Below are 21,418 nucleotides of genomic sequence, written 5' to 3' on the forward strand. Positions count from 1 at the left end.
GTACCTCTTCGATCCACTCGGCCACTCCCATGCTACCAGGGCCATGGAACTTGGGGCACTCCTGTTCTCTGGGTATATAAAGCAAACGATCATATGAAACAGCTGACTGAGGGGCAGAGGAAGAAGCAGAACGATTATTCCCACTACCACCTGACACACCTGTCAGGTTAGACAGTGCAGCCTGAACCTCTGCCTGTTCCCAACGCAGGCGCTCATTGTCCAGTTTTAATTGCTGGACCAGCTCCTTAAGTTCCTGTAACTCTGACGCCATGTTAGTAAAAAAACAAACCACTTACTTGTATGGAGACCAACTGCTGAGGTTTTCCAACCCGGTTACGCCACTGCCGTTTTGCCTTTAAAGAATAAGCAGAACAAACCTACACACACACACACACACACACACACACACACACACACACACACACACACAATACAATAACCAACGCAAACAACCCAGCAAATAAACAAGGAAAAAAAAACAAACACACAAACTTACAAACCAAACAATATAAACAGAGGCAAGAAAATAAAAAAAATTTGAAAAAAAGCAAACAAACCAGCTAACAGCCTTGTGAAAACTCCATTTTGCACAATCCTGCTGGCTACGCCAAATTGTAACCAGTGGCAGATACTATAAATTACCGACTACGCCACCTGGGGACACTACCCCAGGACTAAAGCACTGACAAGAACTTCACAGATTCTTATGTGCAAAAATACTCTAGAATAATAAAAAGACAAACAGGAAAATGCCAATACAAAATATATTTATTCACAGTAATTATAAATGGAGACACAAGGCAAACACACAAACTAGAAAACTATAAATAGTTAACCATGAATTCATTAAAATCAGACACCAAATGGCAATTAATTAAAAAGGGGGACATCCCTTACCTCCCTCACACTCACCCTCACACTCACCCACCACCCTCACTATAAACCTAGGAGAAGAAGCTATATAGGCAGACTAAACAGAAAACCACCAGTGCACACCACACCGAAAGTCACCACAACCTACACTGCAAATAAAAGGGAAAAAAAAACACATTAAAGACAATAACACTACAATAAAGAAAATCAAATACACACAAAGGGAAAAGGAAAATTTACATCTGCACTCTATAAGCCTAATCACTCCACATAGGAGCCAGGTGGAGGAGAGCTAGAGGAAGGGAAAAGATAGTCCCACATTACACTACTGGAGTAACTGGATTGCTTGCTAAAAAAAAAAATAAGCATAAACATACAAGACAAAATAGGCTTACACAGACAATAATAAAAATGCAAAACACACAACAAGAAAAACAAAAACATTCAAACACAATATAAAACAGCATTATACAACAAGCACATAGAACTAAAGCAAACAAAAACACAAACTCAAGACAACACAAAGCAACAGTTACACACACAGGTTTCAGCTCCACAGTAGCACAGATCTCTCACACCAAACTGGGAACGGTGACGAACAAGAAGCAACAAAGGACCACAGCAAACAATAACTGCAATCACTCACTCCAGGCAAAACGGCAGTGGTTATTGGGGTTAGACCTCTGAAAACAAACACGACGTATTAATGGCATGTATCAAGAACACTTAATGTAAACATGGCATACAAACTTACCTGGTTGAAGCTGGTCATACTGCTTGCTAATCAAATATTGGATGCACCACATTTCACAGTCTCTTACATGACTACACACAACGTTTCCGAGTTTCTACAAAGCAATGGCGTGGCAGAGGTCAATAGCTACACACGGCAAGCAAAACAGCACTGCCTCCACATTCACAACAATCAGCAGGACTTACGCAACACCCAAGTCTGTTGTAACCGCATAAAGCGCATGAAGTCCACCACGGCAACCATAACGGAACAGCGCAGCTCCCAACGAGCTTAGGCGGACAGCATAAAGACAGCCAACTATTCGCAGCTCTCCAGATCCATTGGCTACAGCCCTAGAAACACCATAAGTCCAGCACTTAAATAGGACCAGGAGAACACTTCACCACTCACCATAGCTCCAGCTTGCCTGCGACCCTGTAGAACAGGATAAAGTGGCTAGAGATAATGAGATGAATGAGATGAGATGAGATGAGATGAATGTGAAGGAATCAGTGATGTATTTTGTTTTGGTATGACGTTAGAACCTGGCCGAACTCAGTTTGGCGGTCATTCAGCTCACTTTATTCAACGAGAGTAGGTCTGTGTGGTGACTCAATAAATAAAACAGTACATTTTTATTTTTATTCACTATTTCCAATTTTTCCACTATTTCCATCATTTATCATATTCAGTCTTGTAGGTTGGTTATTGTGGCCTCAGGTTTTGGTAGCTTGCTACGGTATGTTGACTGATTAGCTTACCTGAGCTATCTATCACGTATCTGTCGCTAGTTTGCAGTGTACAGGGTATTTCGCACACTATTTATAACCATCACATTAAAAGTTATATGTGTTGTTTTGATGCCTGTTTGTTTCCCAAATATATACATGTGTGTCTTAATGGGTGAATAAAAGGCATCGAGTTAAATATTATTGTAGAAAGGGGCTTTATGAAGTTCAGTCCATTTACTTGCATTGGTTTACGGGGAAGATTTGCCACATCAAATATAGCGGACACTCTGACGTATCCCAGCAACGGGCCACCAGGCTCAATGCGGCGTCTATGTTTATATGTCTGTGGATGCGGAAAGCAATTCAGTGCGGTCCTTAAAAGAAGTTCCATTTAGTCAGCGATCAAATCGAGCTAAATTGGCAACAAAACAAGCTGGACCCCCCCCCTTGACCAAATCTAAACATAAAACAAATTTCGACAAGGGGGGAAATCATATACTCGAGGTTTTACTTCAACATGGTCCCAGCGCAAATCCTGGCGAGCTGGCTGCAAGGACGCCTCAGCGGTTTTCTGCTCCCGCTGCTTACTCTTCCACCCTGGAGGTGGCTCCACGGACAACACTGCTTGGACGGTCACTGGAGTTTCGGACATGCATCATTTGTCGGAGAAAATAAAAAAAACATGAGTCATCAAAGATTCACATGGGCAGCTGCCTGAAATTTTCGGCTTTTGGGAGAGTGAACATCGCTACACAACCGGATGAGGGCTACAGGCTAGCAGTTCGCCGCCACAACGATGAAGTGAGCAAGAACAGGCACATATTAAACCGGCTCACCCAATGCATGAAATTTTGTGGAGTGTTCAGGTTAGCTCTACGAGGCAAAGATGAAACTGAGGGCTCCAGTCACCGTGGTGTTTTTCTGGGTTTGGTTGACTATTGACTTGCTACCTAGGTCAATTTACTTCAGTCCTGTGGACATTTATGGTCCGTGTAGACATAACGGGAAAATTGCCCCCCCCCCCCCCGAAAAAAAATTCAGGAGCCGCCACTGCTCTCTACACTGCATTATACTCAACTGCTGACCTTGGCCCTACACCTTATGAAGCATTTTAAATTCAGTGATAAAACATGTTTAATTAGTTCAGGAAACTAACTTGAGCATGAGGACTAGTCAAATAGAAGAAAAAAAAACAAAGAAAAAAAGTTTTGCCACTTCTCATCTGAGTATTATGTGAGAAGTTTTATTGTGTTATAAAATATAAAAGTATCATATTTTAATACAGAAATCCTGTGATTTTATTGGTTTAGCAGGAGAAGAGGGTGGGGCATGTAGGGCTGAGGATATTTCTAGCTGGCAAATTCACAAAAGCTAGATTACTTGAAGCTAAAACTCAGTTTGTTATTGAAAAGAAATATTATTTCTGATAAAAATGATGGCTGTACAAGTTGTGGGTGAGCAGATACGCACCTCTAGGCTTTGGTGGTGTTCAGTGTATTTGTCGTGGTGTTTTAACGTGTTTGTAACAGAAGCTTTCACTCTGTAGCATTAATTATGTCACATCTGCATACTAGCTGTCCTCAGTGTGAGACTCTCTGGACTAAATACTGAGTTTAATACAGACACTGAGTTAATCAGCAATCATAAGATTAAGGGGGAAATAAAACACTATCCAGACACAGAGACATGAGCTCACATACAGCACTAGCACGCACGCACACACACTGCAGACTGTGGTATCTTGAGGTTGCATGATGCAGTGATTAAAGACATGGACGCTCATCTATGCTCCCGTCCTGAGGTTCATCTGTTTGTGATGGAGGTAAAAATCATCTGGGATTGTATCTGATGAGAACACACACACATTCACTAATTAGCATCTCATCATCCCAGTCCATGACTTTAGATTTTATGGCAAAACCTGAACTCAAAGATTTTATTAAAATTTCAGATTTCACATCAAATCATGTTCATCAGAAATATTTAATATTACAGTTGTAGAATTTTAAGTGAAAATTTAAAGTGCATAATTTTGGCCTGAACATTATACAAATAAATTTGCTTTCTTGCTTTGCTATAATCCTTACTCTTGTTAATCCTCAGCTAACATGTTTTCTTTCTAAAAAAATATATACAATTCTCATTTTTGAGATGCGTGGTCCGTGAGTTCCCTATTAGCCATATTCGCCTCAGAGGTCCAGCGCAAATTTCACACACACAAAATAAAGAACACTGGTATGAAGTATGTGCTAAGGAAGAAAAGTAATTCAGCTTCGAGATGAAGCGATGACTGTTTTTAGCTCTGTGAAGTCCTTTCATCCAGTTTTAGAGACCATACAGTGTCAGGAACCTCAACAAATCTTTTTGGGGTGCTTTCACAGCTCTATAAAGGTGTATAAATTTATAAATTCCCTTGTTAACTACATTAGTAGCTCCAGCTTGCACTAAGCTACACTGTTGCTATTCTATAAACAACAAAAAAAATGTTATGTGACTTATACAACAAAGCTTCACTATGGGGTCCTCACCGTTACATCGATAGTTCAGATTGGACCAGATAATGTTCTCCTGTGAGAAGCAGAAAAACACCCAGACGTCCTCCTTTCATCGAGGTGTCAATCACCACACCGGAGTCCGCAACCAGAGCAGCGCCTTCATACAGACGCACTCTGAAAACAAACACACACAGTAAATCCCACAAACCCTACTGATCTAATAAACATGACAGGGGCATGTTATCAGTAATGTGCCTGGATCTTACAAACATGGTTTAATGAAAAACACAGCTGGTTCAGACTAACTTATCAAAACAGCTGGGTTATATAAAGACAGCTTGAATTTATTGGAGGAATAAATAAAAATCCTCCTAACTGCATGAAATTCAGGCACCTGTGTAAGACGAGTCCAAATATGAGTAACTTTCCCAATGTTACCACTGTTGTAACTTACTGCCTCTGAATATGAGGACGTTAAAAAAAAAAACCTTGACAAATTTGTTGAACTTGTTGACTTGTCTGTTAGACTTGTTTATTGGACTTGTTCATTTGATATGGTGGACTTGTCTCTGATTTGCTTGTTAGACTTGTTTATTTCATGTGCTTTTTTGGACTTGTTTATTGGACTCATTTTTCATATGTTTGTTGGACTTGTTTATTTGATTTGTTTGGAATTGTTTAGTTTATTATTATTTTGGACTTGCTTGTTGGACTTGGAATTGATTCCTACCTGATGTAGCCGACCTGTGGCTGATGGCTGAGGCTCCAGCGGTACGATGTTTTATCACGCCATCCCACATTCCTCGGATCCTTCCAGAGCAGGGTCACCTCTCCATGTGTGTCACCAGTGTGCCACAATGCATTACGCAGATACTCATCTGGACCTGTACGAGACTTCACTGCCTGAGTGACAGACCCAGGGAGAGACATTAAATGTACACAGCATTTAACATTATATTTTTAAAATTATTAGAATGTTATTTCTTTCCTAAACATTTCATCATAAAGGCAGCATTTATTACTGTCTGGAAAATAATAGATATGCTTCCTGTTTATGCTTTGCTGTACTGTACTGCATCCCTTTTGTGGCACCCTTAGTAATTACCAGCTGCTGTTTAAACAATCACCTTTAACTGTAGACCAGGTTCAGCCAGTGCTGTGAAGGGCAGGTTTTACCAGTATATCTGCTCCGTCTGCTTCCACATCACCACAAAGCTGGACGAGTCCTGGTAGGTGAAGATGAAGCCCACATAGTCATCGTCGGTCATTGTGTTCACGTGGAATGTGCCCTCAAAATCAACACCGTTGAATGCTGTGTAGCCTGGAGGAAGAGGAAAAGGGATGGTGATGAAGACTGGATCAGTGTGATCAGTGGACCTCAGCTATAATAAAGGAACTACTTATTCTCCAGTTGTGTTGGTATAAAAAGGGGGGCTCTTTCACAAACACATACAAATATCCCCTTAGACAGTTGGTATTTGTAAGTCACTACCTCCTGGCAACTCCTGCGATCAAACTAGCACCAACTGTATTGGCTCTGCCTCTCCATTGGATCCCGCTGGCAAGACAAGAGAGGGGAATCCTGTTGTCTGGGCAGTCCAGGATTTCCATATTACCACCTAGGCTACTTTCGAGCTCAAAACATGTCTATTCCCATGTTGAATATAAATGGCTCCTACATCAGAGGGGTCAACAACTTTACCTACCTGCATTCAATCATCACTGAGAACCTCTCTCTAGAAGCTGAAATTGGCACAAGGATAGCCAAATCCATAGGTACAATGTCAAGACTTAGAGATTGTGTGTGGGAAAACAGCTCTCTCACCATTAAGATCAAAGTGCTTGTCTATCAGGCATGTGTATTAAGCACTATCCTGTACTACACGAAGCAAGAAAAGAGGCTCAATACCTTCCACTTGCACAGCTTAAGACGTATTCTAAGAATCCCCTGGCAGGCAAGGTTACCAACTCAGAAGTGTTGAAGCATGTTAACCTTCCCAGCACATATGGTCTGCTCTACCAAAGACGCCTAACCTGGCTTGGACACATTCATCAGATGGAACATGGTAGAATTCCAAAAGACCTACTCTACGGGGAGCTCTCTGAAGGGATAAGGTCCATTGGCCATCCAGAACTCTGTTTTAAGGACGTTGTTAAACAAGATCTAAAAAAGACAAGGATCGAAGTCAAGAACTTGGAAGACAAAGCATCACCTCATTCTGTCTGGTGGTCAGCTGTAAGGCAAAGTGTACGGGAGTCTGAAGTGATGATAGAGTCTATAGCTGCAGAGCTAAGATGAAAATGCAAGCAAGGGTCATCCGGGCCCTCTCAGTACAAGTGTGAACGATGTGGCTGTGACTGCCACGCATGAATTGGCTTATTAAGCCATTCTAGAAAGTGATCACACAAGTGACAATGACCATCTTTTTAGATGGACGGATGCCAGAATAAAAAAAAAGTTGGTATAAAATATAAAGAAATGCCATAGATTCAACAGGGCTGTTAGGACTGGGACTGTTTTGGCCTCTAGAGGCCGCTGTTATTTCCTGTTTTTTGTCTATGTTTGTTTTGGCCTCTAGAGGTCGCCACTGTGTCCTGTGTTTTGTGTTGGTGTTGATTGCCTGTTTGTCTTCATTAATGTCACCTGTTTCCAATTTATTTTGTGTATTTATACCCCCTGAGTTCAGTCCTCTTGTCACGGAGTCTTTGTGCTGTTATGTTTAGCTCAAGTTACCTCTGTACCGTGTTCCTTGCCTTTGTCTTTTTGATTTTGCACTTTGCTTTTCTTTTTGGACTTTTTGGACTTAGTATTTACTGTTTTTTGGATCTTCTGAGCATTGGTATTTTTGCCTTTTCTTTTCTGTTTTTTTGGCTTTTGTATTTACTTTGGACTTTTGGATTTTTTTTATTTTTCCCTTCATCTTCTGAGCGTTTTGGATTATTTCTTTTGGACTGTAAATATTGTAAATAAACCTTTTGATACTTTTCTACTTCCGCCTCACACCTCTGCACTTGAGTCATTCCCCTGGTGGCTTAGTGGAGGTTTGCTGGATTATCACACCAGCGACCCAGGTTCGAATCCCAGCAAAACCCTAACAGAAAGATTCCGTCATGACCGACTCAGCAGAGGCTTCTTCATCTGTCTACCCGGCCAACCTTCAGGGAATGATGGCTGTGTTAACATGCCTCGGATCCACCATGGACACTCATGGACGGACTCTCGCAAGCCAACGTGAGACCCTTGCTTGCCACAAGGTACTGCTTCAGCAGATTGGGAAAACCCTGGCACAGCTGACTTCTCTGCCCCCATCTCCTCCGCCTGCTCCTGCTCCACCATCCGCTCCAGTGCCTCCTGCCATGCTGCCTTCTTCACCTCGCGAACCCAGCCTTCCTGCACCACCGAGGTATGACGGCAAGCACAGTGAGTGTCGGGAGTTCCTTACCCAGTGCCAACTCACCTTTGAGCTTCAGCCTACCACCTACACTACGGATCGCTGCAAGATTGCCTTTGTGATAACCTTGTTAGCTGGTAAGGCGTGAGCCTGGGCCACTGCTATCTGGCAGAGACAGGGACCCGAGTGCTCTGATTTCCAGCTGTTTACTGAGGAGATGCTTCGTGTCTTCGATCAAGCAGACACCAGTAAAGACGCAGCCAGAAAGCTCATGTCCATCCGGCAAGGGGGAAGCGTCACAGACTACGCCATCTCGTTCCGGATGCTCGCAGCAGTAAGTGGATGGAACGAGACTGCCCTGGTGTCAGCCTTCCACCATGGTCTGTCTGACCCCATCAAAGACGGTCTGGCTTCTATCGGATGCCCAAGTGACCTCGAAACACTGATCTCACATTCTACTCGTCTGGACAACAGGATGAGAGAACGCCGCCAAGTCCTGAGCCTCCCCGGCCTCCCTGCCTCTACCTGGAGCCCATCTACCTCCTCCAGTGACTGTCCAAAGCCCATTCAAGTTGGCCGTACTCGCCTCTCTGCAGCCGAGAGGGAGCGCAGAAGGAGGGACAAGTGCTGCATCTACTGTGGCAAGCCTGGTCACTTCCGAGAATCATGCCCCGAGCTCTCGGAAAAAGGACCGCCCCATCCAGCCGAGGGAGGGTTGTGACGGGGCCTACCCTCTCTCCCGGACTCCCTGGCCAAGGAATCTACATCCCGGTCTCCATCTCCTGGGGTGAGTCCGTCCACTCTTGTCAAGCTTTTTTAGACTCAGGGGCAGCTGGAAACTTTATGGATATCCACTTCGCCCAAAGCATCAATGTCCCGACTGCGCCTCTTGAAGTCCCACTGTCTGTGTCTGCCCTCGATGGCCAAGCGTTAGGTGATGGAAGAGTCACCCAAGTTACTTCTCCAGTCTTTCTCCAGTCTCAAGGTCACAAAGAAGAAATATCCCTGCACCTTATTCATTCCCCAGAGTTCCCAGTTATTCTAGGCCTTCCTTGGCTTACTCGCCACAACCCTCGCATAGACTGGGTAACAAGCCAGGTTGTGGAATGGGGCCCTGCATGCCATGCCTCTTGTCTGCTCTCTAGCTCTCCTGTGTCTCCTGCCGAGCCGCCTGATCTCAGTGAGTTATCTCAAGTTCCCACAGAGTACTGGGATCTCAAGGAGGTCTTCAGCAAGAGCAGGGCCGCCGTTCTTCCCCCGCACCGCACCTACGACTGTGCTATCGACTTGCTCCCTGGGACTACTCCTCCTCGGGGCCGACTGTTCTCCCTCTCTCAGCCAGAACGCAAGGCCATGGAGGAGTACATCTAGGAAGCCTTGGCCTCTGGGTTCATTCGACCTTCCACCTCACCCGCTGGTGCTGGCTTCTTCTTTGTCGGCAAGAAGGATGGGGGGCTCCGGCCATGTATTAATTATAGGGGCCTGAACAAGATCACCGTGTGCAACCGCTATCCCCTTCCACTGATGTCCACAGCATTCGACCTGCTCCAAGGCGCCACCATCGTCACCAAGTTGGACTTACGGAATGCATACCACCTCATCTGTATCCGACAGGGAGACGAGTGGAAGACCGCCTTTAACACCCCGTCAGGGCACTACAAGTACCAGGTGATGCCTTTCGGACTCACCAATGCACCAGCTGTTTTTCAGGCTCTTATCAACAACGTCTTGAGGGATATGATTAATCTATACGTTTTCGTCTACCTCAACGACATCCTCATATTCTCCAAGACCTTACAGGAGCACCGCCACCATGTCCGCCAAGTCGTCCAGAGACTTTTACAAAATAATCTGTTTGCTAAAGCCCAGAAATGCGAGTTTCATGTCCCCGAGGTCTCCTTCCTGGGATTTATCGTACGAACGGGGCAACTCCAAATGGACCCAGCCAAGACCCTGGCCATCCGGGACTGGCCTACTCCCAAGTCCGTTAAGGAGGTTCAGCGGTTCTTAGGATTCGCTAACTTCTACCGCAAGTTCATCAGGAACTTCAGTTCCATAGCAGCACCTATGTTGGACCTCACCAAAAGGACTGGTGGATCCTATGTCTGGTCCCCTCAGGTGGAAAAGGTGTTTAACGACCTCAAACACCGCTTTTGCACGGCACCCATTCTGGTTCTCCCGGACACCTCCCAACCATTCATCGTGGAGGTGGACGCCTCGGACAGTGGTGTCGGCGCGGTGCTCTCTCAACGCTCGGAAGGGAAGCTGCACCCCTGCACTTACTTCTCCCACCGCCTGAGCCCTGCGGAGTCCCGCTATGATGTGGGGGATCGGGAACTGCTAGCGGTCAAACGAGCCCTTGAGGAGTGGAGGCACTGGCTGGAGGGAGCACAACATCCATTCCTGGTGTGGACGGACCATAAGAACCTGGAGTACCTCCAGCAAGCCAAGAGGCTGAACCCACAACAGGCTAGGTGTCTCATCTCGTCTCGTCTTCTTCCGTTTTATCCGGGACCGGGTCGCGGAGGCAGCAGTCTAAGCATGGAAGCCCAAATTTCCCTCTCCTCAGACACCTCGGTCAGCTCCTCGGGAAGAACACCAAGGCGTTCCCAGGCCAGCCGAGAGACATAGTCCCTCCAGCGTGTCCTGGGTCTTCCCCGGGGCCTCCTCCCAGGGGGACATGCCTGGAACACCTCCCCAGGGAGGCATCCAGGAGGCATCCGAAAAAGATGCCCGAGCCACCTCAGCTGGTTCCTCTCGATGTGGAGGAGCAGCGGCTCTACTCCGAGCTCCTCCCGAGTGACTGTGCTTCTCACCTTATCTCTAAGGAAGCGCCCAGCCACCCTGCGAAGGAAACTCATTTCGGCCGCTTGTATCCGCGATCCTGTTCTTTCGGTCATTACCCAAAGCTCATGACCATAGGTGAGAGTAGGAACATAGATCGACCGGTAAATTGAGAGCTTCGCCTTTTGGCTCAGCTCCTTCACCACGACGGACCGGTAAAGCGACCGCATCACTGCGGAGGCTGCACCGATCTGCCTGTCGATCTCACGCTCCATCCTACCCTCACTCGTGAACAAGATCCCGAGATACTTAAACTCCTCCACTTGAGGCAGGACTTCTCCACCAACCTGGAGAGGGCAAGCCACCCTTTTCCGGTCGAGAACCATGGCCTCGGACTTGGAGGTACTGATTTTCATCCCAGCCGCTTCACACTCGACTGCAAACCGCCCAAGTGCATGCTGGAGGTCCTGGTTTGAAGAAGCCAACAGGACAACATCATCCGCAAAAAGCAGAGATGAAATCCTGTGGTTCCCAAACAGGATTCCTTCTGGCCCTTGGCTGCGCCTAGAAATTCTGTCCATAAAAATTATGAACAGAACTGGTGACAAAGGGCAGCCCTGCCGGAGTCCAACATGCACTGGGAACAGGTCTGACTTACTGCCGGCAATGCGAACCAGACTCCTGCTCCGTTCGTACAGGGACCGGACAGCCCTTAGCAAAGAGCCCCAAACCCCATACTCCCGAAGCACCCCCCACAGAATACCACGGGGGACATGGTCGAATGCCTTCTCCAGATCCACAAAGCACATGTGGACTGGTTGGGCAAACTCCCATGAACCCTCGAGCACCCTATGAAGGGTATAGAGCTGGTCCAGTGTTCCGCGACCAGGACGAAAACCGCATTGTTCCTCCTGGATCCGAGGTTCGACTATTGGTCGAATTCTCCTCTCCAGTACCCTAGAGTTAACTTTCCCCGGGAGGCTGAGAAGTGTGATTCCCCTATAATTGGAGCACACCCTCCGGTCCCCTTTCTTAAAAAGAGGGACCACCACCCCAGTCTGCCACTCCAGAGGCACTGTCCCCAACCGCCACGCAATGTTGCAGAGGCATGTCAACCAAGACAGCCCCACAACATCCAGAGACTTGAGATACTCAGGGCAGATCTCATCCACCCCCGGTGCCTTGCCACCGAGGAGCTTGCAAACCACCTCAGTGACTTCGGCTTGGGTAATGGACGAGTCCACCTCTGAGTCATCAGCCTCAGTCTCCTCTATGGAAGACATGACGGTGGGATTGAGGAGATCCTCAAAGTATTCCTTCCACCGCCCGACAATGTCCCCAGTCGAGGTCAACAGCTCCCCACCCGCACTGTAAACAGTGTTGGCAGAGTACTGCTTCCCCCTCCTGAGGCGCCGGACGGTTTGCTAGAATTTCTTCGAGGCCGACCGATAGTCCTTCTCCATGGTCTCCCCGAACTCCTCCCAGTTCCGAGTTTTTGCCTCCGCAACTGCCCGAGCTGCAGCACGCTTGGCCTGCCGATACCCATCAGCTGCCTCAGGGGTCCCGGAGGTCAACATGGCCCGATTGGACTCCTTCTTCAGCTTGACGGCATCCCTTACTTCCGGTGTCCACCACCGGGTTCGGGGATTGCCACCACGACAGGCACCGGAGACCTTGCGGCCACAGCTCCGAACAGCTGCATCCACAATGGAGGTAGAGAACATGGTCCACTCAGACTCAATGTCCCCCGCCTCCCTCGGAAGCTGGGAAAAGCTCTCCCGGAGGTGGGAGTTAAAGACCTCCTGAACAGAGTGCTCGGCCAGACGTTCCCAGCAGACCCTCACCATACGTTTGGGCCTGCCAGGTCTGTCCAGCTTCCTCCTCCACCAGCGGATCCAACTCACCACCAGGTGGTGATCAGTTGACAGCTCAGCCCCTCTCTTCACCCGAGTGTCCAAGACATAGGGCTGGAGATCAGATGAAACGACAACAAAGTCTATCATCGACCTCCAACCTAAGGTGTCCTGGTGCCACGTGCACTTATGGACACCCCTATGCTCGAACATGTTGTTCGTTATGGACAAACCATGACTAGCACAGAAGTCCAATAACAAAACACCGCTCGGGTTCAGATCGGGGAGGCCGTTCCTCCCAACCATGCCCCTCCAGGTGTCACTGTCATCACCCACGTGAGCATTGAAGTCCCCCAGTAACACAATGGAGTCCCCAGTCTGAGCACCCCTCAGTACCTCTCCCAGGGACTCCAAGAAGGCCGGATACTCTATACTGCTATTCGGCCCGTAGGCACAAACAACAGCAAGAGCCCTCTCCCCAATCCGAAGGCGCAGAGAGGCGACCCTCTCATTCACTGGGGTAAACTCCAACACATGGCGGCTGAGCTGGGGAGCTATAAGCAAGCCCACACCAGCCCGCCGCCGCTCACCATGGGCGACTCCAGAGAAGTGGAGAGTCCAGCCCCTCTCGAGGAGCTGGGTTCCAGAGCCCAAGCTGTGCGTGGAGGTGAGCCCGACTATCTCTAGCCGATACCTCTCAACCTCCCGCACAAGCTCAGGCTCTTTCCCCCCCAGCGAAGTGACATTCCATGTCCCAACAGCTAGCCGCTGTGTCCGGGGATCAGGTCGTCCAGGCCCCTGCCTTCGAATGCCACCCAATCCACACTGCACCAGTCCCCTTCTGCTACCTCTGTGGGTGGTGAACCCACAGGAGGTCGGGCCCACGTCACCTCTTCGGGCTGAGCCTGGCCGGGCCCCATGGGCAAAGGCCCGGCCACCAAGCGCTTGCATACGAGCCCCAACCCCAGGCCTGGCTCCAGGGTGGGGCCCCGGCTGCGCCATACCGGGCGACGTCACGGTCCTTGATGGTTTCTCCATAAGGGTTTTGGTGAACTGCTCTTGGTCTGGCCTGTCACCTAGGACCTGTCTGCCTTGGGAAACCCTGACAGGGGCATAATGCCCCCGACAACATAGCTCCTAGGATCATTCAAGCACACAAACCCCTCCACCACAATAAGGTGGCAGTTCTAGGAGGGGGACAGGCTAGGTGGGCTTTGTTTTTCAGCCGTTTCAACTTCACTCTATCATACCGCCCGGGCTCTAAGAACACCAAACCGGACGCGCTCTCCAGGCTGTTCTCGCCCAACAACAGGGAGAGTGAAGTTGGGCCTATTATCCCTATATCCCGGATTGTGGCTCCTGTCCGCTGGGGTATTGAGGAGACTGTCTGACAAGCTCAACGCCGGGACCCTGATCCTGGGACGGGGCCACCGGGCTTCCTGTACATCCCTCGTCAAGCCCGGGCCAAGGTTCTCCAGTGGGGTCACTCTTCCCCTCTCACCGCCCACCTGGGAGCTCGGAGGACCCTGGACTTCCTGAAAAGACGCTTCTGGTGGCCTAACATGGAGAAGGAAGTGAGGTCATTCGTCCTGTCCTGTGAGGTCTGCACCAGAACCAAGAACCCACGACAGTGTCCCCAGGGTCTCCTGCATACTCTGCCTATTCCCTGGCATCCTTGGTCCCACGTGGCGGTCGACTTCATCACGGGTCTCCCTGAGTCTCAAGGTAACACTGTCATTTTGGTCATAGTGGACAGATTCTCCAAGGCCTGCCACTTTATACCACTGTGCAAACTTCCTTCTGCCCTTGACACTGCTAAATTATTATTTAATCACGTCTTCCGAGTCTTTGGTCTTCCTCAGGACATCGTCTCTGACTGGGGGCCCCAGTTCTCCTCCCGAGTGTGGCACGGCTTCTGCAAGCTCATCGGGGCCACTGCCAGCCTCTCCTCTGGGTTCCACCCCCAGTCCAATGGCCAGACGGAGAGGCTCAACCAAGACCTGGAAACCACCCTGCGAGGCCTGGCTATGGATAACCCGACATCGTGGAGCACCTGGCTGCCATGGGCAGAGTACGCCCACAACACCCTGCAGTCATCGGCCACCAAGCTGTTGCCGTTCCAGTGCCAATTCGGGTTCCAGCCACCTCTGTTCCCGGACCAGGAGGAGGACGCTGGGCTGCCCTCGGTCAACCAATACGTGAGACGGTGTCGCAAGACCTGGAGCAAGGTCAGGAGGACACTCATCCAGACCTCCAGTACCAACCAGACTCAGGCCAACTGTCATAGGAGACCTGCCCACACTTTCCGCCCTGGGCAGCGGGTTTGGCTGTCCACCAAGGACCTTCCACTGTGGGTGGAGAACCGCAAGCTTGCTCCTCGCTACATTGGCCCCTTCAAGGTTGTATGCAGAGTTAACCCTGTCTCCTACCGGCTCCAGTTACCACGTATGCTAAGGATCAACCCCACATTCCATGTTTCCCTGTTGCGGCCAGTACTGACGTCCACGTATGCCCCTGCCCCTGGAACCCCCCGCCCCCCCGTATCTTCCAGGGTCAGACTGTTTTCACCGTGCGCCGCCTGCTGGACTCCCGCCGGGTTCACGGGGGTCTCCAATATCTTGTGGACTGGGAGGGCTATGGCCCTGAGGAGCGCTGCTGGGTCCCAGCTCGGGACATACTTGACAAATAACTTTGTCGGGACTTCCATTCAGCCCATCCAGATCGCCCTGGGAACGTCAGGAGACACTCCTGGGGGGGTGGTCATGTTAGGACTGGGACTGTTTTGGCCTCTAGAGGCTGCTGTTATTTCCTGTTTTTTGTCTATGTTTGTTTTGGCCTCTAGAGGTCGCCACTGTGTCCTGTGTTTTGTGTTGGTGTTGATTGCCTGTTTGTCTTCATTAGTGTCACCTGTTTCTAATTTATTTTGTGTATTTATACCCCCTGAGTTCAGTCCTCTTGTCACGGAGTCTTTGTGCTGTTATGTTTAGCTCCAGTTACCTCTGTACCGTGTTCCTTGCCTTTGTCTTTTTGATTTTGCACTTTGCTTTTCTTTTTGGACTTTTTGGACTTAGTATTTACTGTTTTTTGGATCTTCTGAGCATTGGTATTTTTGCCTTTTCTTTTCTGGTTTTTTGGCTTTTGTATTTACTTTGGACTTTTGGATATTTTTTTATTTTTCCCTTCATCTTCTGACATTTTGGATTATTTCTTTTGGACTGTAAATATTGTAAATAAACCTTTTGATACTTTTCTACTTCCGCCTCATGCCTCTGCACTTGAGTCATTCCCCTGGTGGCTTAGTGGGGGTTTGCTGGATTATCACACCAGTGACCCAGGTTTGAATCCCAGCAAAACCCTAACAAGGGCACACCATTATGAAGTAGTGAACAAAGTACAGGTCCTTCTCAAAAAATTAGCATATTGTGATAAAGTTCATTATTTTCTGTAATGTACTCATAAACATTAGACTTTAATATATTTTAGATTCATTACACACAACTGAAGTAGTTCAAGCCTTTTATTGTTTTAATATTGATGATTTTGGCAAAAAAGTAAAGGAAAACCAAAAATCCCTATCTCAAAAAATTAGCATATTTCATCTGACCAATAAAAAAAGTGTTTTTAATACAAAAAAAGTCAACCTTCAAATAATTATGTTCAGTTATGCACTCAATACTTGGTCAGGAATCCTTTGGCAGAAATGACTGCTTCAATGCGATGTGGCATGGAGGCAATCAGCCTGTGGCACTGCTGAGGTGTTATGGAGGCCCAGGATGCTTCGATAGCGGCCTTAAGCTCATCCACAGTGTTGGGTCTGGTGTCTCTCAACTTCCTCTTCACAATACCCCACAGATTCTCTATGGGGTTGAGGTCAGGAGAGTTGGCAGGCCAATTGAGCACAGTAATACCATGGTCAGTAAACCATTTACCAGTGGTTTTGGCACTGTGAGCAGGTGCCAGGTTGTGCTGAAAAATGAAATCTTCATCTCCATAAAGCTTTTCAGCAGATGGAAGCATGAAGTGCTCCAAAATCTCCTGATAGCTAGCTGCATTGACCCTGCCTTTGATAAAACAGAGTGGACTAACACCAGCAGATGACATGGCACCCCAAATCATCACAGACTGTGGAAACTTCACACTGGGCTTCAAACACCTTGGATTCTGTGGCTCTCCACTCTTCCTCCAGACACTAGAACCGTGATTTCCAAAGTAAATGCAAAATGTACTTTCATCTGAAAAGAGGACTTTGGACCACTGAGCAACAGTCCATTTCTTTCTCTCCTTAGCCCAGATAAGACACTTCTGACATTGTCTCTGGCTCAGGAGTAGCTTGATATTAGGAATGCGAAAGTTGTATCCCCTTTCTTGAAGATGTCTGTTCGTGATGGGTCTTGATACACTGACACCAGCCTCAGTCCACTCCTTGTGAAGCTCTCCCAAGTTCTTGAATCAACTTTTCTTGACAATCCTCTCAAAACTGCGGCTATCCCTGTTGCTTGTGCACCTTTTCCAGCCACCCTTTTCAGCAATGACCTTTTGTGGCTTACCCTCCTTGTGGAGGGCATCAGTGATCATCTTCTGGACAACAGTCAAGTCAGCAGTCTTCCCCATGATTGTGGTTGTGTGTACTGAACTAGCTCGAGAGATACACTGTGTTCATACTGTTTTACTCAAACTCGAAATGAAATATTCTAATATTTTGAGATGGGTTTTTTTTTATGTTTTTGTACTGTATGCCATACTGATTAAAATTAAAATAGAAAAATGCTTGAAACATTTTAGTTTATGTGTAATGAGTCTATAATATATAACATTTTCACTTTCTTAAATAACTGATGGAAAATATTGAACTTTATCACAATATGCTAATTTTTTGAGAAGGACCTGTATCATGTCTAACATGTAGACAAATACCATCCAACATCTGTAACTGCTTACCCTGTGTAGGGTCACGGGAAAGCTGGAGCCTATCCCAGCTGACTATGGGCGAGAGGCGGGGTACACCCTGGACAAGCCACCAGATCATTGCAAGGCTGATACATAGAGACAAACAAACAATCATTCACACTCACATTCACACCTACAGTCAATTTAGAGCTACCAATTAGCCTAACCTGCATGTCTTTGGACTGTGGGGGAAACCAGAGAAAACCCACGCAGACACGGGGAGAACATGCAAACTCCACACAGAAAGGCCACTGAGCCAGAATCTTCTTGCTGTGAGGTGACAGTGCTCACCACTACACCACTGTGCTGCCGACAAATACCATATAATCATAAGATATATATTTAAAAAAAAAAAAGAGTAGACACGAGGCTTACCTCCAGCCAAACCAGGGTCACTGTTCATTGTCTGTATGATCTTCATCCCCTACAGTTGCATAAACATGAACACTTTTATGGAGTTAAACAGATTAACACAAGATCAGCCAGGAAGTACACAACAAGCAAACAGACAAAAACAAGCTAGCTGGCTGTGCACCTCAGTATTTTCTTGGCTGTGAAGCATGATTTTTGCCCCGTCAGCTGCTGGAACTGTAGTTTAGCCGAGCGCTCACCTGATTGAGCACCACCCAGTTGGGGTCGATTTGGGAATCCCCACGTGGGTCCAGGATGACTGTCTGAAAGGCTCGGAAGTCTGTCATAGTGATGTCAGCATTTTCAGGACAGGCATCCATCGTGTCGCTCAGTTTATCATTATCATAATCATTCTCACACACGTCACCCAATCCATCAGCTGAAGAGAGGATAGGAGGAGGAAAAAAAATGCAGGAATATTTCACTATACTTCTTTCTTTCTTTCTTTCTTTCTTTCTTTCTTTCTTTCTTTCTTTCTTTCTTTCTTTCTTTCTTTCTTTCACACATATACATGTGTTTGTGTGTACACCATGATTTGGCCTAGTGGTTAGTGTGTTTGCCTCTCAACTGGGAGCTTGTGAGTTCTACTTGTGGTTGGGTCATACCAAAGACCATCATAAAAATGGTACCTTCTGGCAAGGCATGCAACAGTACAGATGTGAGTAGGGAGTCAAACTCTTGCTATTACCAGAGGACCAGACCCCCACTGTAACCCTAGCTATATAGATGAGAGGCTGAGGGCCACTAAAATGGAGATTGGTGTTGTCCAATGTGCCTATGGCATGGGAAGGACTTTGATTTGTGTGTGTACTGCTACTTGCTACATACTGAGGACTGAAACACATTTTTAACCAACAGAGTTCTGACATTTTTGGGAGGTGAGGACATTTTGGCTGGTCCTCACTTCTTCAAAGGGCTGTTTGAAGGTTAAGGCTTAGTTTTTAGGTTCAGGTTAGAATGAGGTTTATGTTGGGATTAGGGTAAGGGGTGGGGTTAGGCATTTAGTTGTAACGGTTAAAGTTAGGTTAAGGGGCTAGGGAATTCATTATGTCAATCAGTGTCCCCACAAAGATAGAAGTACATTGATCCTCGTGTGTGTGTGTGTACCGTTCGAGTCTTTTTGGTTAGGATTTGGGATGAGTCTGCAGTTATCAGGACCAGGATATGCAATGTCTGGAACTCCATCATTGTCATCATCATCATCATCATCATCACAATCATCTCCGACGCCATCGTTATCCGAGTCCACCTGAGAGCTGTTGGGGATTTCAGGACAGTTGTCCCTTGTGTCCTGGAGACCATCACCATCTCTAAACACACATTTGGTAGGAATTTTGAAACACTTTGCCATTTTTATGTTTCAGAAAATTACAACACAGCCCAAAATGTGGATGCATTATCCAGTTACATGCACGACAGTTAAGCACTTCATCTGCTGGAGCCATGCACCTGTGCTATTAGTTTCAGTGATGGAATATTTCATATATTACTTTAAAAATTAAAAATAAGCCGGGACTTAAGAGAAGGGCTGATGAGAGAGAAGTAATACACAAGATTGCATTTCTTACTTCCAAACCAATAGATGCTCTCAATGAATCTGATAAGACAGAACTGATTGACTTGCAGCATAGGTTGGATGAGATGTACAAGCGCAAAGCTGAAGGAGCATTTGTTCAGTCTCGTAAAAAGTGGCTTGAAGAAGGAGAACAGAACTCTGCACATTTTTTTCAGACTTGAGAAACACCAATCCAACACTAACTCTATTTTACAACTGAATATTAATGGGTTAATTTCTAACAATAAGAATACAATTGCAAAATATTGTGCAGATTTTTATAGTAAACTCTATTCTTCCAAATATTGCCCTCAAGCTGCCTCTGAGTTTTTTAATTCCATAGATAATATTACTCAGCTGAGTGAAGCTGATAGTGAATTTTGTGACAGGACAATTTCTCTGAATGAAGTCGCAGATGCTATAAAGTATCTAAGAGTTAATAAGTCTCCTGGGATAGATGGCCTTACTGCCGAGCTTTATAAACAATTCTCTGACAGCCTAGCACAGTTTCTTTTAGAAGTTTTTAAGGAAAGCATTGATGGGGTGCACTTCCTCCTACTTTGTCGGGGCTTAATCACCCTGATTCCCAAACCAAGAAAGGACCCTTTACTCTTAGATAATTGGCGACCAATTTCCTTATTGAACAACGATTATAAGATACGAGCTCTGATTCTTGCAAATAGAGTAAAGCCTGTTTTAGATGCTGTTATTGATGAGTCAATCTGGATTTATGCAGAATCGTCATATTTCAAATAATATAAGACTAATTTTAGACATAATAGACTACCCAGAATTGGTGCAGGATGATGGTTTTATTCTTTTTTTTTTTTTTTTGGATTTCTATAAGGCTTTTGACTCCTTGGAACATGACTTTTATTATTACTGCTTTAAATAAATTTGGTTTTGGTCAATCTTTTTGCAATGCAGTTCATACGTTATATTCTAATAGTAATAGTTCTATAAAACTTGCTAATGGTACTTCTCCAAGATTTTCTCTGAAACGTGGAGTGAGGCAGGGGTGCCCCCTGTCAGTGGACCTATTTCTTCTTTCTGTGCAACTCCTCAGTTTACATGTCAAACTCAGTCCATTAAAAGGTATGGTCATTGCTGACAAAGAAATATTTATAAGTCAGCTAGCAGATGACACTGCTCTCTTTCTCAGGGATGCTTTGCAAGTATCAGTGGCAATCAACAGTATCCAATCCTTTTCGAAAGCCTCTGGACTTTCCCTTAATCTTAATAAATGCGAACTTTTGCCTGTTAAAGACTGTTTGGTAGCCTCAATTCATGGAATTCCTGTGAGAAACTCTGTAACATACCTTGGTATTCAAGTCACTAAAAATGGGCAATCCAGATGTTCTGTAAACTTCACTCCTATTATTGAAAAAACCCAAAAAATCCTTAATCACTGGCTGCAGAGAGACTTGTCTTTGAAGGGAAGAGTTCTGCTCTCGAAGGCAGAGGGAATCTCGCGTCTAACCTATGCTGCTCAGTCGTTAACACAACGTGTAAATCAATTGATAAAATGTTACATAATTTTTTATGGAAAAACAAAACCCACTACTTAAGGAAATGTCACTTTAAACTCCTATGACAAAGGTGGCTTGAATTTTATTGATTTTGGTGCACTTAATAGTACCTTCA

At 46.5% G+C, this 21,418-nt stretch overlaps 1 protein-coding gene and 1 long non-coding RNA gene across 23 annotated transcripts in view; one reads left to right on the plus strand and one right to left on the minus strand.

The window, feature by feature from the left end:
* LOC132870726 (protein NLRC5-like) overlaps window positions 1-21,418 on the plus strand; it is a 930,547-nt gene that overhangs the window by 606,017 nt on the left and 303,112 nt on the right. The gene's annotated exons all lie outside the window — the stretch shown is intronic.
* On the minus strand, window positions 3,852-5,732 carry LOC132870736 (uncharacterized). The gene is made up of 3 exons (XR_009651196.1): window positions 5,563-5,732; window positions 4,866-5,006; window positions 3,852-4,182 (listed from the first exon to the last, which is right to left on the minus strand). It is a non-coding gene; the product is annotated as an uncharacterized LOC132870736 (long non-coding RNA).

The sequence above is a fragment of the Neoarius graeffei genome, chromosome 22, assembly GCF_027579695.1.
Source record: "Neoarius graeffei isolate fNeoGra1 chromosome 22, fNeoGra1.pri, whole genome shotgun sequence".
Classification (NCBI taxonomy): domain Eukaryota; kingdom Metazoa; phylum Chordata; class Actinopteri; order Siluriformes; family Ariidae; genus Neoarius; species Neoarius graeffei.